The following is a 24164-nucleotide window of genomic DNA, read 5'->3' on the forward strand; positions in this document are numbered from 1 at the left end:
AGGGCCCACACCCTTTTACTTGCCTTACAGAGTAGCTCTGGAGCAGTTACAGTGCCCAGCTGCTGCAAGAAATCAGCTTTAATGCTTCAGGGGCTGGGGCATAGCCAACATGAGCCCCACACCGAAGGAGGGAGGAGGTGTGTAATGCAAACTAGGGGTCATCCAAGCGCTGCAAAAGGCCGCCATGCCCTGCACGCCCCTTTTCTCTTTTCATATGCAGACGAGGGTTGAAGCCAACTTTGACCCACTGCTTGGATGACATCACCATATGCAAATCCATCTGCTGCAGGCCTTCCCCCAGGAATGCTTGCACTAGTTGTTGCATTTGGTTTGTTGTTTGGGGGTGCTTCAGTATTAGGCAGCCTTCTGCCCTCACATGTTCATCTGAAAATATGTGTTCTCCCTGCAGTTGTTGTCCCCAGATGAGAGTTCCCTTGTGCTGCCTCAGTTGAAACTCCTTTACTTGACAGAGATGTGCCTGAGCAGCGGCCCTCCCCAGCCCTATCCCAAATCATACTTATTTTGCATAGGCGATACCATGGTCATGAAGATTGTTCTCCCAGGGTGAGGTTCATTCATTGCATTCTGGGTATGCTGACCCCTGTGATTTCCCCAAATGTGGGAAACTCGACTGCATTATTTGTGGTAGTGGGGGACTGTGTTTGTGCTTTCCTCTGGCCAGCTCTGGAAAAAGTCAGATTTCTTTGTCTCAGATCTTCCTCTAGCCTTGTTCTTCTTTCGAGAGTTCCCTTGTGCTGCCTCAGTTGGATCTCTTTCACTTGACAGGGGGGTGCCCGAACAGCGACCCTCCCCAGCTCTAGCCCAACTCCTACTTACCTGCCAGGTGAGATACTATGATCATGAAGGTGCTTCTCCCAGGGCAAGGCTCACCCATTGCACTCTGGGTGTGCTGCCCCTGCGATTTCCCCAAATGTGGGAAACTTGACTGCATAATTTGTGTTTCCCTTGGTCGGCTCTCGTATAATTCAGATCTCTTTGTCTCAGGTCTCTCTCCAGCCTAGTTTGCTGTCTGTTTCCACTTCTCTTTTCTTCAGCCGCTCCCTTCTATACCCTTGTGCACTATCCTGACTTCTCCTCCCGTCTGCTTACTTTGTGCCTTCCAATGCACAATGCAAACTACAGGTAGTGCTGCAGGGCCCACACCCTTTTACTTGCCTTACAGAGCAGCTCTGGAGCTGTTACAGTGCCCAGCTGCTGCAAGAAATCAGCTTGAATGCTCCAGGGGATGGGGCATGGCCAACATGAGCCCCACACCAAAGGAGGGTGGAGGTGTTTAATGCGAACTAGGGGTCATCCAAGCACCGCAAAAGGCCGCCATGCCCTGCACGCCCCTTTTCTCTTTTCATATGCAGATGAGGGTTGAAGCCAACTTTGACCCACTGCTTGGATGACATCACCGTATGCAAATCCGTCTTCTGCAGAACTTCCCCCAGGAATGCTTGCACTAGTTGTTGCATTTGGTTTGTTGTTTGGGGGTGCTTCAGTATTAGGCAGCCTTCTGCCCTCCCATGTTCATCTGAAAATATGTGTTCTCCCTGCAGTTGTTGTCCCCAGATGAGAGTTCCCTTGTGCTGCCTCAGTTAAATCTCCTTTACTTGACAGAGATGTGCATGAGCAGCGGCCCTCCCCAGCCCTATTCCAAATCATACTTATTTTGCATAGGAGATACCATGGTCATGAAGATTTTTCTCCCAGGGTGAGGTTCATTCATTGCATTTTGGGTATGCTGACCCCTGTGATTTCCCCAAATGTGGGAAACTCAACTGCATTATTTGTGGTAGTGGGGGACTGTGTTTGTGCTTTCCTCTGGTCAGCTCTGGTAAAAGTCAGATTTCTTTGTCTCAGATTTTCCTCTAGCCTTGTTCTTCTTTCGAGAGTTCCCTTGTGCTGCCTTAATTGGATCTCCTTCACTTTACAGGGGGGTACCCTAGCAGCGACCCTCCCCAGCTCTAGCCCAACTCCTACTTACCTGCCAGGTGAGATACTATGATCATGAAGGTGCTTCTCCCAGGGCAAGGCTAACCCATTGCACTCTGGGTGTGCTGCTCCTGCGATTTCCCCAAATGTGGGAAACTTGACTGTATAATTTGTGTTTCCCCTGGTCGGCTCTCGTATAATTCAGATCTCTTTGTCTCAGGTCTCTCTCCAGCCTAGTTTGCTGTCTGTTTCCACTTCTCTTTTCTTGAGCCGCTTACTTCTATGCCCTTGCGCACTATCCTGACTTCTCCTCCTGTCTGCTTACTTTGTGCCTTCCAACGCACAATGCGAACTACAGGTAGTGCTGCAGGGCCCACACCCTTTTACTTGCCTTACAGAGCAGCTCTGGAGCTGTTACAGTGCCCAGCTGCTGCAAGAAATCAGCTTGAATGCTTCAGGGGCTGGGGCATAGCCAACATGAGCCCCACACCAAAGGAGGGTGGAGGTGTTTAATGCAAACTAGGGGTCAGCCAAGCGCCGCAAAAGGCCACCATGCCCTGCACGCCCCTTTTCTCTTTTCATATGCAGACGAGGGTTGAAGCCAACTTTGACCCACTGCTTGGATGACATCACCATATGCAAATCCATCTGCTGCAGGCCTTCCCCCAGGAATGCTTGCACTAGTTGTTGCATTTGGTTTGTTGTTTGGGGGTGCTTCAGTATTAGGCAGCCTTCTGCCCTCACATGTTCATCTGAAAATATGTGTTCTCCCTGCAGTTGTTGTCCCCAGATGAGAGTTCCCTTGTGCTGCCTCAGTTGAATCTCCTTTACTTGACAGAGATGTGCCTGAGCAGCGGCCCTCCCCAGCCCTATCCCAAATCATACTTATTTTGCATAGGCGATACCATGGTCATGAAGATTGTTCTCCCAAGGTGAGGTTCATTCATTGCATTCTGGGTATGCTGACCCCTGTGATTTCCCCAAATGTGGGAAACTCGACTGCATTATTTGTGGTAGTGGGGGACTGTGTTTGTGCTTTCCTCTGGTCAGCTCTGGAAAAAGTCAGATTTCTTTGTCTCAGATCTTCCTCTAGCCTTGTTCTTCTTTCGAGAGTTCCCTTGTGCTGCCTCAGTTGGATCTCTTTCACTTGACAGGGGGGTGCCCGAACAGCGACCCTCCCCAGCTCTAGCCCAACTCCTACTTACCTGCCAGGTGAGATACTATGATCATGAAGGTGCTTCTCCCAGGGCAAGGCTCACCCATTGCACTCTGGGTGTGCTGCCCCTGCGATTTCCCCAAATGTGGGAAACTTGACTGCATAATTTGTGTTTCCCCTGGTCGGCTCTCGTATAATTCAGATCTCTTTGTCTCAGGTCTCTCTCCAGCCTAGTTTGCTGTCTGTTTCCACTTCTCTTTTCTTGAGCCGCTCCCTTCTATGCCCTTGCGCACTATCCTGACTTCTCCTCCTGTCTGCTTACTTTGTGCCTTCCAACGCACAATGCGATCTACAGGTAGTGCTGCAGGGCCCAGACCCTTTTACTTGCCTTACAGAGCAGCTCTGGAGCTGTTACAGTGCCCAGCTGCTGCAAGAAATCAGCTTGAATGCTTCAGGGGCTGGGGCATAGCCAACATGAGCCCCACACCAAAGGAGGGTGGAGGTGTTTAATGCAAACTAGGGGTCAGCCAAGCGCCGCAAAAGGCCACCATGCCCTGCACGCCCCTTTTCTCTTTTCATATGCAGACGAGGGTTGAAGCCAACTTTGACCCACTGCTTGGATGACATCACCATATGCAAATCCATCTGCGGCAGGCCTTCCCCCAGGAATGCTTGCACTAGTTGTTGCATTTGGTTTGTTGTTTGGGGGTGCTTCAGTATTAGGCAGCCTTCTGCCCTCCCATGTTCATCTGAAAATATATGTTCTCCCTGCAGTTGTTGTCCCAAGATGAGAGTTCCCTTGTGCTGCCTCAGTTGAATCTCCTTTACTTGACAGAGATGTGCATGAGCAGCGGCCCTCCCCAGCCCTATTCCAAATCATACTTATTTTGCATAGGAGATACCATGGTCATGAAGATTTTTCTCCCAGGGTGAGGTTCATTCATTGCATTTTGGGTATGCTGACCCCTGTGATTTCCCCAAATGTGGGAAACTTGACTGCATTATTTGTGGTAGTGGGAGACTGTGTTTGTGCTTTCCTCTGGTCAGCTCTGGTAAAAGTCAGATTTCTTTGTCTCAGATTTTCCTTTAGCCTTGTTCTTCTTTCGAGAGTTCCCTTGTGCTGCCTCAGTTGGATCTCCTTCACTTTACAGGGGGGTACCCGAGCAGCGACCCTCCCCAGCTCTAGCCCAACTCCTACTTACCTGCCAGGTGAGATACTATGATCATGAAGGTGCTTCTCCCAGGGCAAGGCTCACCCATTGTACTCTGGGTGTGCTGCTCCTGCGATTTCCCCAAATGTGGGAAACTTGACTGCATAATTTGTGTTTCCCCTGGTCGGCTCTCGTATAATTCAGATCTCTTTGTCTCAGGTCTCTCTCCAGCCTAGTTTGCTGTCTGTTTCCACTTCTCTTTTCTTCAGCCGCTCCCTTCTATACCCTTGTGCACTATCCTGACTTCTCCTCCCGTCTGCTTACTTTGTGCCTTCCAATGCACAATGCAAACTACAGGTAGTGCTGCAGGGCCCACACCCTTTTACTTGCCTTACAGAGCAGCTCTGGAGCTGTTGCAGTGCCAAGCTGCTGCAAGAAATCAGCTTGAATGCTTCAGGGGCTGGGGCATAGCCAACATGAGCCCCACACCGAAGAAGGGTGGAGGTGTTTAATGCAAACTAGGGGTCAGACAAGCGCAGCAAAAGGCCACCATGCCCTGCACGCCCCTTTTCTGTTTTCATATGCAGACGAGGGTTGAAGCCAACTTTGACCCACTGCTTGGATGACATCACCATATGCAAATCCATCTGCGGCAGGCCTTCCCCCAGGAATGCTTGCACTAGTTGTTGCATTTGGTTTGTTGTTTGGGGGTGCTTCAGTATTAGGCAGCCGTCTGCCCTCCCATGTTCATCTGAAAATATGTGTTCTCCCTGCAGTTGTTGTCCCTAGATGAGAGTTCCCTTGTGCTGCCTCAGTTGAATCTCCTTAACTTGACAGAGATGTGCCTGAGCAGCGGCCCTCCCCAGCTCTATCCCAAATCATACTTAATTTGCATAGGAGATACCATGGTCATGAAGATTATTCTCCCAGGGTGAGGTTCATTCATTGCATTCTGGGTATGCTGACCCCTGTGATTTCCCCAAATGTGGGAAACTCGACTGCTTTATTTGTGGTAGTGGGGGACTGTGTTTGTGTTTTCCTCTGGTCAGCTCTGGTAAAAGTCAGATTTCTTTGTTTCAGAGCCTTGTTCTTCTTTTGAGAGTTCCCTTGTGCTGCCTCAGTTGGATCTCCTTCACTTGACAGGGGGGTGCCCGAGCAGAGACCCTCCCCAGCTCTAGCCCAACTCCTACTTACCTGCCAGGTGAGATACTATGATCATGAAGGTGCTTCTCCCAGGGCAAGGCTCACCCATTGCACTCTGGGTGTGCTGCCCCTGCGATTTCCCCAAATGTGGGAAACTTGACTGCATAATTTGTGTTTCCCCTGGTCGGCTCTCGTATAATTCAGATCTCTTTGTCTCATTTCTCTCTCCAGCCTAGTTTGCTGTCTGTTTCCACTTCTCTTTTCTTCAGCCGCTCCCTTCTATACCCTTGTGCACTATCCTGACTTCTCCTCCCGTCTGCTTACTTTGTGCCTTCCAATGCACAATGCAAACTACAGGTAGTGCTGCAGGGCCCACACCCTTTTACTTGCCTTACAGAGCAGCTCTGGAGCTGTTACAGTGCCCAGCTGCTGCAAGAAATCTGCTTGAATGCTTCAGGGGATGGGGCATGGCCAACATGAGCCCCACACCAAAGGAGGGTGGAGGTGTTTAATGCGAACTAGGGGTCATCCAAGCACCGCAAAAGGCCGCCATGCCCTGCACGCCCCTTTTCTCTTTTCATATGCAGATGAGGGTTGAAGCCAACTTTGACCCACTGCTTGTATGACATCACCGTATGCAAATACGTCTTCTGCAGAACTTCCCCCAGGAATGCTTGCACTAGTTGTTGCATTTGGTTTGTTGTTTGGGGGTGCTTCAGTATTAGGCAGCCTTCTGCCCTCCCATGTTCATCTGAAAATATGTGTTCTCCCTGCAGTTGTTGTCCCCAGATGAGAGTTCCCTTGTGCTGCCTCAGTTGAATCTGTTTTACTTGACAGAGATGTGCATGAGCAGCGGCCCTCCCCAGCCCTATTCCAAATCATACTTATTTTGCATAGGAGATACCATGGTCATGAAGATTGTTCTCCCAGGGTGAGGTTCATTCATTGCATTTTGGGTATGCTGACCCCTGTGATTTCCCCAAATGTGGGAAACTCAACTGCATTATTTGTGGTAGTGGGGGACTGTGTTTGTGCTTTCCTCTGGTCAGCTCTGGTAAAAGTCAGATTTCTTTGTCTCAGATTTTCCTCTTGCCTTGTTCTTCTTTCGAGAGTTCCCTTGTGCTGCCTCAGTTGGATCTCCTTCACTTGACAGGGGGGTACCCGAGCAGCGACCCTCCCCAGCTCTAGCCCAACTCCTACTTACCTGCCAGGTGAGATACTATGATCATGAAGGTGCTTCTCCCAGGGCAAGGCTCACCCATTGCACTCTGGGTGTGCTGCTCCTGCGATTTCCCCAAATGTGGGAAACTTGACTGCATAATTTGTGTTTCCCCTGGTCGGCTCTCGTATAATTCAGATCTCTTTGTCTCAGGTCTCTCTCCAGCCTAGTTTGCTGTCTGTTTCCACTTCTCTTTTCTTCAGCCGCTCCCTTCTATACCCTTGTGCACTATCCTGACTTCTCCTCCCGTCTGCTTACTTTGTGCCTTCCAATGCACAATGCAAACTACAGGTAGTGCTGCAGGGCCCACACCCTTTTACTTGCCTTACAGAGCAGCTCTGGAGCTGTTAAAGTGCCCAGCTGCTGCAAGAAATCAGCTTGAATGCTTCAGGGGCTGGGGCATAGCCAACATGAGCCCCACACCGAAGGAGGGTGGAGGTGTTTAATGCAAACTAGGGGTCGGTCAAGCGCCGCAAAAGGCCACCATGCCCTGCACGCCCCTTTTCTGTTTTCATATGCAGACGAGGGTTGAAGCCAACTTTGACCCACTGCTTGGATGACATCACCATATGCAAATCCATCTGCGGCAGGCCTTCCCCCAGGAATGCTTGCACTAGTTGTTGCATTTGGATTGTTGTTTGGGGGTGCTTCAGTATTAGTCAGCCTTCTGCTCCACCCTCCTTTGGTGTGGGGCTCATGTTGGCCATGTCCCATCCCCTGAAGCATTCAAGCAGATTTCTTGCAGCAGCTGGGCACTGTAACAGCTCCAGAGCTGCTCTGTAAGGCAAGTAAAAGGGTGTGGGCCCTGCAGCACTACCTGTAGTTTGCATTGTGCATTGGAAGGCACAAAGTAAGCAGACGGGAGGAGAAGTCAGGATAGTGCACAAGGGTATAGAAGGGAGCGGCTGAAGAAAAGAGAAGTGGAAACAGACAGCAAACTAGGCTGGAGAGAGATCTGAGACAAAGAGATCTGAATTATACGAGAGCCGACCAGGGGAAACACAAATTATGCAGTCAAGTTTCCCACATTTGGGGAAATCGCAGGGGCTGCACACCCAGAGTGCAATGGGTGAGCCTTGCCCTGGGAGAAGCACCTTCATGATCATAGTATCTCACCTGGCAGGTAAGTAGGAGTTGGGCTAGAGCTGGGGAGGGTCGCTGCTCGGGCACCCCCCTGTTAAGTGAAGGAGATCCAACTGAGGCAGCACAAGGGAACTCTCAAAAGAAGAACAAGGCTAGAGGAAGATCTGAAACAAAGAAATCTGACTTTTACCAGAGCTGACCAGAAGAAAACACAAACACAGTCCCCCACTACCACAAATAAAGCAGTCGAGTTTCCCACATTTGGGGAAATCACAGGGGTCAGCATACCCAAAATGCAATGAATGAACCTCACCTCGACTGCTTTATTTGTGGTAGTGGGGGACTGTGTTTGTGTTTTCTTCTGGTCAGCTCTGGTAAAAGTCAGATTTCTTTGTTTCAGATCTTCCTCTAGCCTTGTTCTTCTTTTGAGAGTTCCCTTGTGCTGCCTCAGTTGGATCTCCTTCACTTAACAGGGGGGTGCCCGAGCAGCGACCCTCCCCAGCTCTAGCCCAACTCATACTTACCTGCCAGGTGAGATACTATGATCATGAAGGTGCTTCTCCCAGGGCAAGGCTCACCCATTGCACTCTGGGTGTGCTGCCCCTGCGATTTCCCCAAATGTGGGAAACTTGACTGCATAATTTGTGTTTCCCCTGGTCGGCTATCGTATAATTCAGATCTCTTTGTCTCAGATCTCTCTCCAGCCTAGTTTGCTGTCTGTTTCCACTTCTCTTTTCTTCAGCCGCTCCCTTCTATACCCTTGTGCACTATCCTGACTTCTCCTCCCGTCTGCTTACTTTGTGCCTTCCAATGCACAATGCAAACTACAGGTAGTGCTGCAGGGCCCACACCCTTTTACTTGCCTTACAGAGCAGCTCTTGAGCTGTTACAGTGCCCAGCTGCTGCAAGAAATCTGCTTGAAAGCTTCAGGGGATGGGGCATGGCCAACATGAGCCCCACACCAAAGCAGGGTGCAGCAGAAGGCTGCCTAATACTGAAGCACCCCCAAACAACAAACCAAATGCAACAACTAGTGCAAGCATTCCTGGGGGAAGGCCTGCCGCAGATGGATTTGCATATGGTGATGTCATCCAAGCAGTGGGTCAAAGTTGGCTTCAACCCTCATCTGCATATGAAAACAGAAAAGGGGCGTGCAGGGCATGGTGGCCTTTTGCGGCGCTTGACTGACCCCTAGTTTGCATTAAACACCTCCACCCTCCTTCGGTGTGGGGCTGATGTTGGCTATGCCCCAGCCCCTGAAGCATTCAAGCTGATTTCTTGCAGCAGCTGGGCACTGTAACAGCTCCAGAGCTGCTCTGTAAGGCAAGTAAAAGGGTGTGGGCCCTGCAGCACTACCTGTAGTTTGCATTGTGCATTGGAAGGCACAAAGTAAGCAGACGGGAGGAGAAGTCAGGATAGTGCACAAGGGTATAGAAGGGAGCGGCTGAAGAAAAGAGAAGTGGAAACAGACAGCAAACTAGGCTGGAGAGAGACCTGAGACAAAGAGATCTGAATTATACGAGAGCCGACGAGGGGAAACACAAATTATGCAGTCAAGTTTCCCACATTTGGGGAAATCGCAGGAGCAGCACACCCAGAGTACAATGGGTGAGCCTTGCCCTGGGAGAAGCACCTTAATGATCATAGTATCTCACCTGGCAGGTAAGTAGGAGTTGGGCTAGAGCTGGGGAGGGTCGCTGCTCGGGTACCCCCCTGTAAAGTGAAGGAGATCCAACAAAGGCAGCACAAGGGAACTCTCGAAAGAAGAACAAGGCTAGAGGAAAATGTGAGACAAAGAAATCTGACTTTTACTAGAGCTGACCAGAGGAAAGCACAAACACAGTCCCCCACTACCACAAATAATGCAGTTGAGTTTCCCACATTTGGGGAAATCACAGGGGTCAGCATACCCAAAATGCAATGAATGAACCTCACCCTGGGAGAAAAATCTTCATGACCATGGTATCTCCTATGCAAAATAAGTATGATTTGGAATAGGGCTGGGGAGGGCCGCTGCTCATGCACATCTCTGTCAAGTAAAGGAGATTCAACTGAGGCAGCACAAGGGAACTCTCATCTGGGGACAACAACTGCAGGGAGAACATATATTTTCAGATGAACATGGGAGGGCAGAAAGCTGCCTAATACTGAAGCACCCCCAAACAACAAACCAAATGCAACAACTAGTGCAAGCATTCCTGGGGGAAGGCCTGCCGCAGATGGATTTGCATATGGTGATGTCATCCAAGCAGTGGGTCAAAGTTGGCTTCAACCCTCGTCTGCATATGAAAAGAGAAAAGGGGCGTGCAGGGCATGGTGGCCTTTTGCGGCACTTGGCTGACCCCTAGTTTGCATTAAACACCTCCACCCTCCTTTGGTGTGGGGCTCATGTTGGCTATGCCCCAGCCCCTGAAGCATTCAAGCTGATTTCTTGCAGCAGCTGGGCACTGTAACAGCTCCAGAGCTGCTCTGTAAGGCAAGTAAAAGGGTGTGGGCCCTGCAGCACTACCTGTAGTTCGCATTGTGCGTTGGAAGGCACAAAGTAAGCAGACAGGAGGAGAAGTCAGGATAGTGCGCAAGGGCATAGAAGGGAGCGGCTCAAGAAAAGAGAAGTGGAAACAGACAGCAAACTAGGCTGGAGAGAGACCTGAGACAAAGAGATCTGAATTATACGAGAGCCGACCAGGGGAAACACAAATTATGCAGTCAAGTTTCCCACATTTGGGGAAATCGCAGGAGCAGCACACCTAGAGTGCAATGGGTGAGCCTTGCCCTGGGAGAAGCACCTTCATGATCATAGTATCTCACCTGGCAGGTAAGTAGGAGTTGGGCTAGAGCTGGGGAGGATCGCTGCTCGGGTACCCCCCTGTAAACTGAAGGAGATCCAACTGAGGCAGCACAAGGGAACTCTCGAAAGAAGAACAAGGCTAGAGGAAAATCTGAGACAAAGAAATCTGACTTTTACCAGAGCTGACCAGAGGAAAGCACAAACACAGTCCCCCACTACCACAAATAATGCAGTCAAGTTTCCCACATTTGGGGAAATCACAGGGGTCAGCATACCCAAAATGCAATGAATGAACCTCACCCTGGGAGAACAATCTTCATGACCATGGTATCTCCTATGCAAAATAAGTATGATTTGGAATAGGGCTGGGGAGGGCCGCTGCTCATGCACATCTCTGTCAAGTAAAGGAGATTCAACTGAGGCAGCACAAGGGAACTCTCATCTGGGGACAACAACTGCAGGGAGAACACATATTTTCAGATGAACATGGGAGGGCAGAAGGCTGCCTAATACTGAAGCACCCCCAAACAACAAACCAAATGCAACAACTAGTGCAAGCATTCCTGGGGGAAGTTCTGCAGAAGACGGATTTGCATACGGTGATGTCATCCAAGCAGTGGGTCAAAGTTGGCTTCAACCCTCATCTGCATATGAAAAGAGAAAAGGAGCGTGCAGGGCATGGTGGCCTTTTGCGGTGCTTGGATGACCCCTAGTTCGCATTAAACACCTCCACCCTCCTTTGGTGTGGGGCTCATGTTGGCCATGCCCCATCCCCTGAAGCATTCAAGCTGATTTCTTGCAGCAGCTGGGCACTGTAACATCTCCAGAGCTGCTCTGTAAGGCAAGTAAAAGGGTGTGGGCCCTGCAGCACTACCTGTAGTTTGCATTGTGCATTGGAAGGCACAAAGTAAGCAGACGGGAGGAGAAGTCAGGATAGTGCACAAGGGTATAGAAGGGAGCGGCTGAAGAAAAGAGAAGTGGAAACAGACAGCAAACTAGGTTGGAGAGAGACCTGAGACAAAGAGATCTGAATTACACGAGAGCCGACCAGGGGAAACACAAATTATGCAGTCAAGTTTCCCACATTTGGGGAAATCGCAGGGGCAGCACACCCAGAGTGCAATGGGTGAGCCTTGCCCTGGGAGAAGCACCTTCATGATCATAGTATCTCACCTGGCAGGTAAGTAGGAGTTGGGCTAGAGCTGGGGAGGGTCTCTGCTTGGGCACCCCCCTGTCAAGTGAAGGAGATCCAACTGAGGCAGCACAAGGGAACTCTCAAAAGAAGAACAAGGCTAGAGGAAGATCTGAACAAAGAAATCTGACTTTTACCAGAGCTGACCAGAGGAAAACACAAACACAGTCCCCCACTACCACAAATAAAGCAGTCGAGTTTCCCACATTTGGGGAAATCACAGGGGTCAGCATACCCATAATGCAATGAATGAACCTCACCCTGGGAGAATAATCTTCATGACCATGGTATCTCCTATGCAAAATAAGTATGATTTGGGATAGAGCTGGGGAGGGCCGCTGCTCAGGCACATCTCTGTCAAGTAAAGGAGATTCAACTGAGGCAGCACAAGGGAACTCTCATCTGGGGACAACAACTGCAGGGAGAACACATATTTTCAGATGAACATGGGAGGGCAGAAGGCTGCCTAATACTGAAGCACCCCCAAACAACAAACCAAATGCAACAACTAGTGCAAGCATTCCTGGGGGAAGTTCTGCAGAAGACGGATTTGCATACGGTGATGTCATCCAAGCAGTGGGTCAAAGTTGGCTTCAACCCTCATCTGCATATGAAAAGAGAAAAGGGGCGTGCAGGGCATGGCGGCCTTTTGCGGTGCTTGGATGACCCCTAGTTCGCATTAAACACCTCCACCCTCCTTTGGTGTGGGGCTCATGTTGGCCATGCCCCATCCCCTGAAGCATTCAAGCTGATTTCTTGCAGCAGCTGGGCACTGTAACAGCTCCAGAGCTGCTCTGTAAGGCAAGTAAAAGGGTGTGGGCCCTGCAGCACTACCTGTAGTTTGCATTGTGCATTGGAAGGCACAAAGTAAGCAGACGGGAGGAGAAGTCAGGATAGTGCACAAGGGTATAGAAGGGAGCGGCTGAAGAAAAGAGAAGTGGAAACAGACAGCAAACTAGGCTGGAGAGAGACCTGAGACAAAGAGATCTGAATTATACGAGAGCCGACCAGGGGAAACACAAATTATGCAGTCAAGTTTCCCACATTTGGGGAAATCACAGGAGCAGCACACCCAGAGTACAATGGGTGAGCCTTGCCCTGGGAGAAGCACCTTCATGATCATAGTATCTCACCTGGCAGGTAAGTAGGAGTTGGGCTAGAGCTGGGGAGGGTCGCTGCTCGGGTACCCCCCTGTAAAGTGAAGGAGATCCAACTGAGGCAGCACAAGGGAACTCTCGAAAAAAGAACAAGGCTAAAGGAAAATCTGAGACATAGAAATCTGACTTTTACCAGAGCTGACCAGAGGAAAGCACAAACACAGTCTCCCACTACCACAAATAATGCAGTCAAGTTTCCCACATTTGGGGAAATCACAGGGGTCAGCATACCCAAAATGCAATGAATGAACCTCACCCTGGGAGAAAAATCTTCATGACCATGGTATCTCCTATGCAAAATAAGTATGATTTGGAATAGGGCTGGGGAGGGCCGCTGCTCATGCACATCTCTGTCAAGTTAAGGAGATTCAACTGAGGCAGCACAAGGGAACTCTCATCTTGGGACAACAACTGCAGGGAGAACATATATTTTCAGATGAACATGGGAGGGCAGAAGGCTGCCTAATACTGAAGCACCCCCAAACAACAAACCAAATGCAACAACTAGTGCAAGCATTCCTGGGGGAAGGCCTGCCGCAGATGGATTTGCATATGGTGATGTCATCCAAGCAGTGGGTCAAAGTTGGCTTCAACCCTCGTCTGCATATGAAAAGAGAAAAGGGGCGTGCAGGGCATGGTGGCCTTTTGCGGCGCTTGGCTGACCCCTAGTTTGCATTAAACACCTCCACCCTCCTTTGGTGTGGGGCTCATGTTGGCTATGCCCCAGCCCCTGAAGCATTCAAGCTGATTTCTTGCAGCAGCTGGGCACTGTAACAGCTCCAGAGCTGCTCTGTAAGGCAAGTAAAAGGGTGTGGGCCCTGCAGCACTACCTGTAGTTTGCATTGTGCATTGGAAGGCACAAAGTAAGCAGACGGGAGGAGAAGTCAGGATAGTGCACAAGGGTATAGAAGGGAGCGGCTGAAGAAAAGAGAAGTGGAAACAGACAGCAAACTAGGCTGGAGAGAGACCTGAGACAAAGAGATCTGAATTATACGAGAGCCGACGAGGGGAAACACAAATTATGCAGTCAAGTTTCCCACATTTGGGGAAATCGCAGGAGCAGCACACCCAGAGTGCAATGGTTGAGCCTTGCCCTGGGAGAAGCACCTTCATGATCATAGTATCTCAACTGGCAGGTAAGTAGGAGTTGGGCTAGAGCTGGGGAGGGTCGCTGCTCGGGTTCCCCCCTGTGAAGTGAAGGAGATCCAACTGAGGCAGCACCAGGGAACTCTCGAAAGAAGAACAAGGCTAGAGGAAGATCTGAGACAAAGAAATCTGACTTTTACCAGAGCTGACCAGAGGAAAGCACAAACACAGTCCCCCACTACCACAAATAATGCAGTCGAGTTTCCCACATTTGGGAAAATCACAGGGGTCAGCATACCCAGAATGCAATGAATGAACCTCACCCTGGGAGAACAATCTTCATGACCATGGTATCTCCTATGCAAAATAAGTATGATTTGGGATAGGGCTGGTGAGGGCAGCTGCTCAGGCACATCTCTGTCAAGTAAAGGAGATTCAACTGAGGCAGCACAAGTGAACTCTCATCTGGGGACAACAACTGCAGGGAGAACACATATTTTCAGATGAACATGGGAGGGCGGAAGGCTGCCTAATACTGAAGCACCCCCAAACAACAAACCAAATGCAACAACTAGTACAAGCACTCCTGGGGGAAGGTCTGCAGCAGACGGATTTGCATACGGTGATGTTATCCAAGCAGTGGGCCAAAGTTGACTGGAACCCTCATCTGCATATGAAAAGAGAAAAGGGGCATGCAGGGCATGGCGGCCTTTTGCAGTGCTTGGATGACCCCTAGTTCGCATTAAACACCTCCCCCCTCCTTTGGTGTGGGGCTCATGTTGGCCATGCCCCATCCCCTGAAGCATTCAAGCTGATTTCTTGCAGCAGCTGGGCACTGTAACAGCTCCAGAGCTGCTCTGTAAGGCAAGTAAAAGGGTGTGGGCCCTGCAGCACTACCTGTAGTTTGCATTGTGCATTGGAAGGCACAAAGTAAGCAGACGGGAGGAGAAGTCAGGATAGTGCACAAGGGTATAGAAGGGAGCGGCTGAAGAAAAGAGAAGTGGAAACAGACAGCAAACTAGGCTGGAGAGAGACCTGAGACAAATAGATCTGAATTATACGAGTGCCGACCAGGGGAAACACAAATTATGCAGTCAAGTTTCCCACATTTGGGGAAATCGCAGGGGCAGCACACCCAGAGTGCAATGGGTGAGCCTTGCCCTGGGAGAAGCACCTTCATGATCATAGTATCTCACCTGGCAGGTAAGTAGGAGTTGGGCTAGAGCTGGGGAGGGTCGCTGCTCGGGTACCCCCCTGTCAAGTGAAGGAGATCCAACTGAGGCAGCACAATGGAACTCTCGAAAGAAGAACAAGGCTAGAGGAAAATCTGAGACAAAGAAATCTGACTTTTACCAGAGCTGACCAGAGGAAAGCACAAACACAGTCCCCCACTACCACAAATAATGCAGTCAAGTTTCCCACATTTGGGGAAATCACAGGGGTCAGCATACCCAAAATGCAATGAATGAACCTCACCCTGGGAGAACAATCTTCATGACCATGGTATCTCCTATGCAAAATAAGTATGATTTGGAATAGGGCTGGGGAGGGCCGCTGCTCATGCACATCTCTGTCAAGTAAAGGAGATTCTACTGAGGCAGCACAAGGGAACTCTCATCTGGGGACAACAACTGCAGGGAGAACACATATTTTCAGATGAACATGGGAGGGCAGAAGGCTGCCTAATACTGAAGCACCCCCAAACAACAAACCAAATGCAACAACTAGTGCAAGCATTCCTGGGGGAAGTTCTGCAGAAGACGGATTTGCATACGGTGATGTCATCCAAGCAGTGGGTCAAAGTTGGCTTCAACCCTCATCTGCATATGAAAAGAGAAAAGGGGCGTGCAGGGCATGGCGGCCTTTTGCGGTGCTTGGATGACCCCTAGTTCGCATTAAACACCTCCACCCTCCTTTGGTGTGGGGCTCATGTTGGCCATGCCCCATCCCCTGAAGCATTCAAGCTGATTTCTTGCAGCAGCTGGGCACTGTAACAGCTCCAGAGCTGCTCTGTAAGGCAAGTAAAAGGGTGTGGGCCCTGCAGCACTACCTGTAGTTTGCATTGTGCATTGGAAGGCACAAAGTAAGCAGACGGGAGGAGAAGTCAGGATAGTGCACAAGGGTATAGAAGGGAGCGGTTGAAGAAAAGAGAAGTGGAAACAGACAGCAAACTAGGCTGGAGAGAGACCTGAGACAAAGAGATCTGAATTATACGAGAGCCGACCAGGGGAAACACAAATTATGCAGTCAAGTTTCCCACATTTGGGGAAATCGCAGGGGCAGCACACCCAGAGTGCAATGGGTGAGCCTTGCCCTGGGAGAAGCACCTTCATGATCATAGTATCTCACCTGGCAGGTAAGTAGGAGTTGGGCTAGAGCTGGGGAGGGTCGCTGTTCGGGCACCCCCCTGTCAAGTGAAAGAGATCCAACTGAGGCAGCACAAGGGAACTCTCGAAAGAAGAACAAGGCTAGAGGAAGATCTGAGACAAAGAAATCTGACTTTTACCAGAGCTGACCAGAGGAAAGCACAAACACAGTCCCCCACTACCACAAATAATGCAGTCGAGTTTCCCACATTTGGGAAAATCACAGGGGTCAGCATACCCAGAATGCAATGAATGAACCTCACCCTGGGAGAACAATCTTCATGACCATGGTATCTCCTATGCAAAATAAGTATGATTTGGGATAGGGCTGGTGAGGGCCGCTGCTCAGGCACATCTCTGTCAAGTAAAGGAGATTCAACTGAGGCAGCACAAGGGAACTCTCATCTGGGGACAACAACTGCAGGGAGACCACATCTTTTCAGATGAACATGGGAGGGCGGAAGGCTGCCTAATACTGAAGCACCATCAAATATCAAACCATATGCAACAACTAGTACAAGCACTCCTTGGGGAAGGTCTGCAGCAGACGGATTTGCATACGGTGATGTTATCCAAGCAGTGGGCCAAAGTTGACTGGAACCCTCATCTGCATATGAAAAGAGAAAAGGGGCATGCAGGGCATGGCGGCCTTTTGCAGTGCTTGGATGACCCCTAGTTCGCATTAAACACCCCCACCCTCCTTTGGTGTGGGGCTCATGTTGGCCATGCCCCATCCCCTGAAGCATTCAAGCTGATTTCTTGCAGCAGCTGGGCACTGTAACAGCTCCAGAGCTGTTCTGTAAGGCAAGTAAAAGGGTGTGGGCCCTGCAGCACCACCTGTTGTTCGCATTGTGCGTTGGAAGGCACAAATTAAGCAGACGGGAGGAGAAGTCAGGATAGTGCGCAAGGGCATACTTTTCTCTTAGTCCGGGGGCAAGGCTTCAAAATGGGGTCTGCAACGGAGGAGACACAGGGGGCGTGGTCACAGCAGCTTTTCTCTACAGCCTGCACCAGCAGGAGCCTACACCATTTTTTATGATCACGCTGAACTGCAGTGCGACTGCAATTACAGCATGGTCAAGAAGGGAGGCGTCATGCTGGGTGGCCATGCCCTGTCACTGTGCAGGAGCCAGCACAGCTCACACACTAGTCCCCGGGTGCAGCCCCCAACCCCCGGGACACCCGGAGCAACAAAATGTAGATTCAGGCCACCAGGCCACGCCCCTACCTATGAAACCATGCCTCCTTTTTACCATTGCGCTGTTTATCTGCGCGCACTGCATTACAATCTCCCTCGCCACCTTTCTGGGTGTCACCAGTGATAGTGACACCTCTGCCATGCTTGTAGCAGCTGGTCCTAAGATCTACGCCTCAAGCCCTGAGTGTTTGCCCTTGTGACTTGTTGATCATCATAGCGAAGCAGATGCTTACAGAAAACTGCAGGGGCTTAGATTGAAAATAAAAAAATTGATGGGTATAAGGTAGAGAGGAGCGGGTTCGGTTCTCCGAGAACCGAATTCCCCACGAACTCCACGTGGTTTACACTGGTCCGAGGCAGGCTCGGTTGTTCCCGCCTGACTCGGAAAACCTGAACAAGGGAAAATGTCATCATCCCGCTGTCGGATTCTTGCGAGATTCGGATTCCATATAAAGAGCTGCGCGTTGCCGCCATTTTTACTCGTGCATTGAAGAGAGAGCGGAGAGGACGTGGCTATGTTCTCTCAGTGGAAATCTCAATATCATTGCTCAGTATCAGTGGTTACTTATTGCTGCTCAGTAATACTAGTAGTGTGTCTCTCCTGCTCAGTGTCAGTTCTCAGTAGTATCCTCATCAGTGCTCAGTATCACTGCTCATTGTCTTGTGCTGCATTGTGGTGCTCAGCATACTACAGTACATTACTAATAGTCCAGTGCTGCATCTTGCTGCTCAGTGTCAGTTCTAGTATCCTCATCAGTGCTCACTATCACTGCTCATTGCATTGTGGTGTTCTGTATACTACAGTAACATAGTAATATAGTATATATAGAGGAGCGGGTTCGGTTCTCCGAGAACCGAATTCCCGACGAACTCCACGTGGTTTACACTGGTCCGTGGCAGGCTCGGTTGTTCCCGCCTGACTCGGAAAACCTGAACAAGGGAAAATGTCATCATCCCGCTGTCGGATTCTCGCGAGATTCGGATTCCATATAAAGAGCTGCGCGTTGCCGCCATTTTTACTCGTGCATTGAAGAGAGAGCGGAGAGGACGTGGCTATGTTCTCTCAGTGGAAATCTCAATATCAGTGCCCAGTATCAGTGGTTACTTATTGCTGCTCAGTAATACTAGTAGTGTGTCTCTCCTGCTCAGTGTCAGTTCTCAGTAGTATCCTCATCAGTGCTCAGTATCACTGCTCATTGTCTTGTGCTGCATTGTGGTGCTCAGCATACAACAGTACATTACTAATAGTCCAGTGCTGCATCTTGCTGCTCATGTTGGCTATGCCCCAGCCCCTGAAGCATTCAAGCTGATTTCTTGCAGCAGCTGGGCACTGTAACAGCTCCAGAGCTGCTCTGTAAGGCAAGTAAAAGGGTGTTGGCCCTGCAGCACTACCTGTAGTTTGCATTGTGCGTTGGAAGGCACAAAGTAAGCAGACAGGAGAAGTCAGGAGAGTGCACAAGGGCATAGAAGGCAGGGGCTCAAGAAAAGAGAAGTGGAAACAGACAGCAAACTAGGCTGGAGAGAGACCTGAGACAAAGAGATCTGAATTATACGAGTAGCCGACCAGAGGAAACACAAATTATGCAGTCAAGTGTCCCACATTTGGGGAAATCGTAGGAACAGCACACCCAGAGTGCAATGGGTGAGCCTTGCCCTGGTAGAAGCACCTTCCTGATCATAGTATCTCACTTGGCAGGTAAGTAGGAGTTGGGCTTGAGCTGGGGAGGGTCGCTGCTCGGGCACCCCCCTGTCAAGTGAAGGAGATCCAACTGAGGCAGCACAAGGAAACTCTCAAAAAAAGAACAAGGCTAGAGGAAGATCTGAGACAAAGAAATCTGACTTTTACCAGAGCTGACCAGAGGAAAGCACAAACACAGTCCCCCACTACCACAAATAATGCAGTCGAGTTTCCCACATTTGGGGAAATCACAGGGGTCAGCATACCCAGAATGCAATGAATGAACCTCACCCTGGGAGAACAATCTTCATGACCATGGTATCTCCTATGCAAAATAAGTATGATTTGGGATAGGGCTGGGGAGGGCCGCTGCTCAGGCACATCTCTTTCAAGTAAAGGAGATTCAACTGAGGCAGCACAAGGGAACTCTCATCTGGGGACAACAACTGCAGGGAGAACACATATTTTCAGATGAACATGGGAGAGCTGAAGGCTGCCTAATACTGAAGCACCCCAAACAACAAACCAAATGCAACAACTAGTACAAGCATTCCTGGGGGAAGGTCTGCAGAAGACGGATTTGCATACGGTGATGTCATCCAAGCAGTGGGCCAAAGTTGGCTGGAACCCTCATCTGCATATGAAAAGAGAAAAGGGGTATGCAGGGCATGGCGGCCTTTTGCGGCGCTTGGATGACCCTTAGTTCGCATTAAACACCTCCACCCTCCGTCGGTGTGGGGCTCATGTTGGCTATGCCCCAGCCCCTGAAGCATTCAAGCTGATTTCTTGCAGCAGCTGGGCACTGTAACAGCTCCAGAGCTGCTCTGAAAGGCAAGTAAAAGGGTGTGGGCCCTGCAGCACTACCTGTAGTTTGCATTGTGCGTTGGAAGGCACAAAGTAAGCAGACAGGAGAAGTCAGGAGAGTGCACAAGGGCATAGAAGGCAGCGGCTCAAGAAAAGAGAAGTGGAAACAGACAGCAAACTAGGCTGGAGAGAGACCTGAGACAAAGAGATCTGAATTATACGAGTAGCCGACTAGAGGAAACACAAATTATGCAGTCAAGTGTCCCACATTTGGGGAAATCGTAGGAGCAGCACACCCAGAGTGCAATGGGTGAGCCTTGCCCTGGGAGAAGCACCTTCCTGATCATAGTATCTCACCTGGCAGGTAAGTAGGAGTTGGGCTAGAGATGGGGAGGGTCGCTGCTCGGGCACCCCCCTGTCAAGTGAAGTTCTGCAGAAGACGGATTTGCATACGGTGATGTCATCCAAGCAGTGGGTCAAAGTTGGCTTCAACCCTCATCTGCATATGAAAAGAGAAAAGGGGCGTGCAGGGCATGGCGGCCTTTTGCGGTGCTTGGATGACCCCTAGTTCGCATTAAACACCTCCACCCTCCTTTGGTGTGGGGCTCATGTTGGCCATGCCCCATCCCCTGAAGATGAACATGGGAGGGCAGAAGGCTGCCTAATACTGAAGCACCCCCAAACAACAAACCAAATGCAACAACTAGTGCAAGCATTCCTGGGGGAAGGCCTGCCGCAGATGGATTTGCATATGGTGATGTCATCCAAGCAGTGGGTCAAAGTTGGCTTCAACCCTCGTCTGCATATGAAAAGAGAAAAGGGGCGTGCAGGGCATGGTGGCCTTTTGCGGCGCTTGGCTGACCCCTAGTTTGCATTAAACACCTCCACCCTCCTTTGGTGTGGGGCTCATGTTGGCTATGCCCCAGCCCCTGAAGCATTCAAGCTGATTTCTTGCAGCAGCTGGGCACTGTAACAGCTCCAGAGCTGCTCTGTAAGGCAAGTAAAAGGGTGTGGGCCCTGCAGCACTACCTGTAGTTTGCATTGTGCATTGGAAGGCACAAAGTAAGCAGACGGGAGGACAAGTCAGGATAGTGCACAAGGGTATAGAAGGGAGCGGCTGAAGAAAAGAGAAGTGGAAACAGACAGCAAACTAGGCTGGAGAGAGACCTGAGACAAAGAGATCTGAATTATACGAGAGCCGACGAGGGGAAACACAAATTATGCAGTCAAGTTTCCCACATTTGGGGAAATCGCAGGAGCAGCACACCCAGAGTGCAATGGTTGAGCCTTGCCCTGGGAGAAGCACCTTCATGATCATAGTATCTCACCTGGCAGGTAAGTAGGAGTTGGGCTAGAGCTGGGGAGGGTCGCTGCTCGGGTTCCCCCCTGTGAAGTGAAGGAGATCCAACTGAGGCAGCACCAGGGAACTCTCGAAAGAAGAACAAGGCTAGAGGAAGATCTGAGACAAAGAAATCTGACTTTTACCAGAGCTGACCAGAGGAAAGCACAAACACAGTCCCCCACTACCACAAATAATGCAGTCGAGTTTCCCACATTTGGGAAAATCACAGGGGTCAGCATACCCAGAATGCAATGAATGAACCTCACCCTGGGAGAACAATCTTCATGACCATGGTATCTCCTATGCAAAATAAGTATGATTTGGGATAGGGCTGGTGAGGGCAGCTGCTCAGGCACATCTCTGTCAAGTAAAGGAGATTCAACTGAGGCAGCACAAGTGAACTCTCATCTGGGGACAACAACTGCAGGGAGACCACATCTTTTCAGATGAACATGGGAGGGCGGAAGGCTGCCTAATACTGAAGCACCATCAAATATCAAACCATATGCAACAACTAGTACAAGCACTCCTGGGGGAAGGTCTGCAGCAGACGGATTTGCATACGGTGATGTTATCCAAGCAGTGGGCCAAAGTTGACTGGAACCCTCATCTGCATATGAAAAGAGAAAAGGGGCATGCAGGGCATGGCGGCCTTTTGCAGTGCTTGGATGACCCCTAGTTCGCATTAAACACCTCCCCCCTCCTTTGGTGTGGGGCTCATGTTGGCCATGCCCCATCCCCTGAAGCATTCAAGCTGATTTCTTGCAGCAGCTGGGCACTGTAACAGCTCCAGAGCTGCTCTGTAAGGCAAGTAAAAGGGTGTGGGCCCTGCAGCACTACCTGTAGTTTGCATTGTGCATTGGAAGGCACAAAGTAAGCAGACGGGAGGAGAAGTCAGGATAGTGCACAAGGGTATAGAAGGGAGCGGCTGAAGAAAAGAGAAGTGGAAACAGACAGCAAACTAGGCTGGAGAGAGACCTGAGACAAATAGATCTGAATTATACGAGAGCCGACCAGGGGAAACACAAATTATGCAGTCAAGTTTCCCACATTTGGGGAAATCGCAGGGGCAGCACACCCAGAGTGCAATGGGTGAGCCTTGCCCTGGGAGAAGCACCTTCATGATCATAGTATCTCACCTGGCAGGTAAGTAGGAGTTGGGCTAGAGCTGGGGAGGGTCGCTGCTCGGGTACCCCCCTGTCAAGTGAAGGAGATCCAACTGAGGCAGCACAATGGAACTCTCGAAAGAAGAACAAGGCTAGAGGAAAATCTGAGACAAAGAAATCTGACTTTTACCAGAGCTGACCAGAGGAAAGCACAAACACAGTCCCCCACTACCACAAATAATGCAGTCAAGTTTCCCACATTTGGGGAAATCACAGGGGTCAGCATACCCAAAATGCAATGAATGAACCTCACCCTTGGAGAACAATCTTCATGACCATGGTATCTCCTATGCAAAATAAGTATGATTTGGAATAGGGCTGGGGAGGGCCGCTGCTCATGCACATCTCTGTCAAGTAAAGGAGATTCAACTGAGGCAGCACAAGGGAACTCTCATCTGGGGACAACAACTGCAGGGAGAACACATATTTTCAGATGAACAAGGGAGGGCAGAAGGCTGCCTAATACTGAAGCACCCCCAAACAACAAACCAAATGCAACAACTAGTGCAAGCATTCCTGGGGGAAGTTCTGCAGAAGACGGATTTGCATACGGTGATGTCATCCAAGCAGTGGGTCAAAGTTGGCTTCAACCCTCATCTGCATATGAAAAGAGAAAAGGGGCGTGCAGGGCATGGCGGCCTTTTGCGGTGCTTGGATGACCCCTAGTTCGCATTAAACACCTCCACCCTCCTTTGGTGTGGGGCTCATGTTGGCCATGCCCCATCCCCTGAAGCATTCAAGCTGATTTCTTGCAGCAGCTGGGCACTGTAACAGCTCCAGAGCTGCTCTGTAAGGCAAGTAAAAGGGTGTGGGCCCTGCAGCACTACCTGTAGTTTGCATTGTGCATTGGAAGGCACAAAGTAAGCAGACGGGAGGAGAAGTCAGGATAGTGCACAAGGGTATAGAAGGGAGCGGTTGAAGAAAAGAGAAGTGGAAACAGACAGCAAACTAGGCTGGAGAGAGACCTGAGACAAAGAGATCTGAATTATACGAGAGCCGACCAGGGGAAACACAAATTATGCAGTCAAGTTTCCCACATTTGGGGAAATCGCAGGGGCAGCACACCCAGAGTGCAATGGGTGAGCCTTGCCCTGGGAGAAGCACCTTCATGATCATAGTATCTCACCTGGCAGGTAAGTAGGAGTTGGGCTAGAGCTGGGGAGGGTCGCTGTTCGGGCACCCCCCTGTCAAGTGAAAGAGATCCAACTGAGGCAGCACAAGGGAACTCTCGAAAGAAGAACAAGGCTAGAGGAAGATCTGAGACAAAGAAATCTGACTTTTACCAGAGCTGACCAGAGGAAAGCACAAACACAGTCCCCCACTACCACAAATAATGCAGTCGAGTTTCCCACATTTGGGAAAATCACAGGGGTCAGCATACCCAGAATGCAATGAATGAACCTCACCCTTGGAGAACAATCTTCATGACCATGGTATCTCCTATGCAAAATAAGTATGATTTGGGATAGGGCTGGTGAGGGCAGCTGCTCAGGCACATCTCTGTCAAGTAAAGGAGATTCAACTGAGGCAGCACAAGTGAACTCTCATCTGGGGACAACAACTGCAGGGAGACCACATCTTTTCAGATGAACATGGGAGGGCGGAAGGCTGCCTAATACTGAAGCACCATCAAATATCAAACCATATGCAACAACTAGTACAAGCACTCCTGGGGGAAGGTCTGCAGCAGACGGATT

The 24164-nt window shown here is 50.2% G+C and overlaps 34 non-coding genes and 3 pseudogenes across 34 annotated transcripts; 13 read left to right on the plus strand and 24 right to left on the minus strand.

Annotated features, from left to right (window-relative positions):
* The first annotated feature begins 513 nt into the window (after positions 1-513).
* On the plus strand, positions 514-677 carry LOC135032986 (U1 spliceosomal RNA). Its single transcript, XR_010228432.1, has one exon. It is a non-coding gene; the product is annotated as a U1 spliceosomal RNA (small nuclear RNA).
* Positions 678-829: 152 nt separating this feature from the next.
* On the plus strand, positions 830-992 carry LOC135033062 (U1 spliceosomal RNA). The gene has a single exon (XR_010228505.1). It is a non-coding gene; the product is annotated as a U1 spliceosomal RNA (small nuclear RNA).
* Positions 993-1666: 674 nt separating this feature from the next.
* LOC135033175 (U1 spliceosomal RNA) lies at positions 1667-1830 on the plus strand. Its single transcript, XR_010228585.1, has one exon. It is a non-coding gene; the product is annotated as a U1 spliceosomal RNA (small nuclear RNA).
* A 152-nt stretch (positions 1831-1982) lies between these two features.
* Positions 1983-2145, plus strand: LOC135033084 (U1 spliceosomal RNA). The gene has a single exon (XR_010228520.1). It is a non-coding gene; the product is annotated as a U1 spliceosomal RNA (small nuclear RNA).
* A 674-nt stretch (positions 2146-2819) lies between these two features.
* Positions 2820-2983, plus strand: LOC135033005 (U1 spliceosomal RNA). Its single transcript, XR_010228450.1, has one exon. It is a non-coding gene; the product is annotated as a U1 spliceosomal RNA (small nuclear RNA).
* Positions 2984-3135: 152 nt separating this feature from the next.
* On the plus strand, positions 3136-3298 carry LOC135033039 (U1 spliceosomal RNA). The gene has a single exon (XR_010228483.1). It is a non-coding gene; the product is annotated as a U1 spliceosomal RNA (small nuclear RNA).
* A 674-nt stretch (positions 3299-3972) lies between these two features.
* LOC135033016 (U1 spliceosomal RNA) lies at positions 3973-4136 on the plus strand. Its single transcript, XR_010228460.1, has one exon. It is a non-coding gene; the product is annotated as a U1 spliceosomal RNA (small nuclear RNA).
* A 152-nt stretch (positions 4137-4288) lies between these two features.
* LOC135033072 (U1 spliceosomal RNA) lies at positions 4289-4451 on the plus strand. The gene has a single exon (XR_010228511.1). It is a non-coding gene; the product is annotated as a U1 spliceosomal RNA (small nuclear RNA).
* Positions 4452-5125: 674 nt separating this feature from the next.
* LOC135033008 (U1 spliceosomal RNA) lies at positions 5126-5289 on the plus strand. The gene has a single exon (XR_010228453.1). It is a non-coding gene; the product is annotated as a U1 spliceosomal RNA (small nuclear RNA).
* A 142-nt stretch (positions 5290-5431) lies between these two features.
* On the plus strand, positions 5432-5594 carry LOC135033040 (U1 spliceosomal RNA). The gene has a single exon (XR_010228484.1). It is a non-coding gene; the product is annotated as a U1 spliceosomal RNA (small nuclear RNA).
* A 674-nt stretch (positions 5595-6268) lies between these two features.
* LOC135033187 (U1 spliceosomal RNA) lies at positions 6269-6432 on the plus strand. Its single transcript, XR_010228597.1, has one exon. It is a non-coding gene; the product is annotated as a U1 spliceosomal RNA (small nuclear RNA).
* A 152-nt stretch (positions 6433-6584) lies between these two features.
* LOC135033057 (U1 spliceosomal RNA) lies at positions 6585-6747 on the plus strand. The gene has a single exon (XR_010228500.1). It is a non-coding gene; the product is annotated as a U1 spliceosomal RNA (small nuclear RNA).
* Positions 6748-7575: 828 nt separating this feature from the next.
* On the minus strand, positions 7576-7738 carry LOC135033069 (U1 spliceosomal RNA). Its single transcript, XR_010228509.1, has one exon. It is a non-coding gene; the product is annotated as a U1 spliceosomal RNA (small nuclear RNA).
* Positions 7739-8206: 468 nt separating this feature from the next.
* On the plus strand, positions 8207-8369 carry LOC135033028 (U1 spliceosomal RNA). The gene has a single exon (XR_010228472.1). It is a non-coding gene; the product is annotated as a U1 spliceosomal RNA (small nuclear RNA).
* Positions 8370-9224: 855 nt separating this feature from the next.
* Positions 9225-9360, minus strand: LOC135033109 (U1 spliceosomal RNA; annotated as a pseudogene).
* A 152-nt stretch (positions 9361-9512) lies between these two features.
* On the minus strand, positions 9513-9676 carry LOC135033177 (U1 spliceosomal RNA). The gene has a single exon (XR_010228587.1). It is a non-coding gene; the product is annotated as a U1 spliceosomal RNA (small nuclear RNA).
* A 674-nt stretch (positions 9677-10350) lies between these two features.
* On the minus strand, positions 10351-10513 carry LOC135033114 (U1 spliceosomal RNA). The gene has a single exon (XR_010228538.1). It is a non-coding gene; the product is annotated as a U1 spliceosomal RNA (small nuclear RNA).
* Positions 10514-10665: 152 nt separating this feature from the next.
* Positions 10666-10829, minus strand: LOC135033192 (U1 spliceosomal RNA). The gene has a single exon (XR_010228601.1). It is a non-coding gene; the product is annotated as a U1 spliceosomal RNA (small nuclear RNA).
* A 674-nt stretch (positions 10830-11503) lies between these two features.
* On the minus strand, positions 11504-11666 carry LOC135033024 (U1 spliceosomal RNA). The gene has a single exon (XR_010228468.1). It is a non-coding gene; the product is annotated as a U1 spliceosomal RNA (small nuclear RNA).
* Positions 11667-11817: 151 nt separating this feature from the next.
* LOC135033003 (U1 spliceosomal RNA) lies at positions 11818-11981 on the minus strand. The gene has a single exon (XR_010228448.1). It is a non-coding gene; the product is annotated as a U1 spliceosomal RNA (small nuclear RNA).
* A 674-nt stretch (positions 11982-12655) lies between these two features.
* LOC135033085 (U1 spliceosomal RNA) lies at positions 12656-12818 on the minus strand. Its single transcript, XR_010228521.1, has one exon. It is a non-coding gene; the product is annotated as a U1 spliceosomal RNA (small nuclear RNA).
* Positions 12819-12970: 152 nt separating this feature from the next.
* LOC135033017 (U1 spliceosomal RNA) lies at positions 12971-13134 on the minus strand. Its single transcript, XR_010228461.1, has one exon. It is a non-coding gene; the product is annotated as a U1 spliceosomal RNA (small nuclear RNA).
* Positions 13135-13835: 701 nt separating this feature from the next.
* On the minus strand, positions 13836-13971 carry LOC135033117 (U1 spliceosomal RNA; annotated as a pseudogene).
* Positions 13972-14123: 152 nt separating this feature from the next.
* On the minus strand, positions 14124-14287 carry LOC135033165 (U1 spliceosomal RNA). The gene has a single exon (XR_010228576.1). It is a non-coding gene; the product is annotated as a U1 spliceosomal RNA (small nuclear RNA).
* A 674-nt stretch (positions 14288-14961) lies between these two features.
* LOC135033025 (U1 spliceosomal RNA) lies at positions 14962-15124 on the minus strand. Its single transcript, XR_010228469.1, has one exon. It is a non-coding gene; the product is annotated as a U1 spliceosomal RNA (small nuclear RNA).
* A 152-nt stretch (positions 15125-15276) lies between these two features.
* Positions 15277-15440, minus strand: LOC135033193 (U1 spliceosomal RNA). The gene has a single exon (XR_010228602.1). It is a non-coding gene; the product is annotated as a U1 spliceosomal RNA (small nuclear RNA).
* A 674-nt stretch (positions 15441-16114) lies between these two features.
* LOC135033042 (U1 spliceosomal RNA) lies at positions 16115-16277 on the minus strand. Its single transcript, XR_010228486.1, has one exon. It is a non-coding gene; the product is annotated as a U1 spliceosomal RNA (small nuclear RNA).
* Positions 16278-16429: 152 nt separating this feature from the next.
* On the minus strand, positions 16430-16593 carry LOC135033166 (U1 spliceosomal RNA). The gene has a single exon (XR_010228577.1). It is a non-coding gene; the product is annotated as a U1 spliceosomal RNA (small nuclear RNA).
* Positions 16594-19017: 2424 nt separating this feature from the next.
* Positions 19018-19181, minus strand: LOC135033120 (U1 spliceosomal RNA). Its single transcript, XR_010228540.1, has one exon. It is a non-coding gene; the product is annotated as a U1 spliceosomal RNA (small nuclear RNA).
* Positions 19182-19333: 152 nt separating this feature from the next.
* On the minus strand, positions 19334-19497 carry LOC135033041 (U1 spliceosomal RNA). Its single transcript, XR_010228485.1, has one exon. It is a non-coding gene; the product is annotated as a U1 spliceosomal RNA (small nuclear RNA).
* Positions 19498-20167: 670 nt separating this feature from the next.
* Positions 20168-20331, minus strand: LOC135033092 (U1 spliceosomal RNA). The gene has a single exon (XR_010228528.1). It is a non-coding gene; the product is annotated as a U1 spliceosomal RNA (small nuclear RNA).
* An 835-nt stretch (positions 20332-21166) lies between these two features.
* On the minus strand, positions 21167-21302 carry LOC135033103 (U1 spliceosomal RNA; annotated as a pseudogene).
* A 152-nt stretch (positions 21303-21454) lies between these two features.
* On the minus strand, positions 21455-21618 carry LOC135033167 (U1 spliceosomal RNA). Its single transcript, XR_010228578.1, has one exon. It is a non-coding gene; the product is annotated as a U1 spliceosomal RNA (small nuclear RNA).
* A 674-nt stretch (positions 21619-22292) lies between these two features.
* LOC135033052 (U1 spliceosomal RNA) lies at positions 22293-22455 on the minus strand. Its single transcript, XR_010228495.1, has one exon. It is a non-coding gene; the product is annotated as a U1 spliceosomal RNA (small nuclear RNA).
* A 152-nt stretch (positions 22456-22607) lies between these two features.
* Positions 22608-22771, minus strand: LOC135032987 (U1 spliceosomal RNA). The gene has a single exon (XR_010228433.1). It is a non-coding gene; the product is annotated as a U1 spliceosomal RNA (small nuclear RNA).
* A 674-nt stretch (positions 22772-23445) lies between these two features.
* On the minus strand, positions 23446-23608 carry LOC135033043 (U1 spliceosomal RNA). The gene has a single exon (XR_010228487.1). It is a non-coding gene; the product is annotated as a U1 spliceosomal RNA (small nuclear RNA).
* Positions 23609-23760: 152 nt separating this feature from the next.
* On the minus strand, positions 23761-23924 carry LOC135033181 (U1 spliceosomal RNA). Its single transcript, XR_010228591.1, has one exon. It is a non-coding gene; the product is annotated as a U1 spliceosomal RNA (small nuclear RNA).
* Between the last annotated feature and the right edge of the window lie 240 nt (positions 23925-24164).

This window comes from Pseudophryne corroboree, unplaced genomic scaffold, assembly GCF_028390025.1.
Source record: "Pseudophryne corroboree isolate aPseCor3 unplaced genomic scaffold, aPseCor3.hap2 scaffold_567, whole genome shotgun sequence".
Lineage (NCBI taxonomy): Eukaryota > Metazoa > Chordata > Amphibia > Anura > Myobatrachidae > Pseudophryne > Pseudophryne corroboree.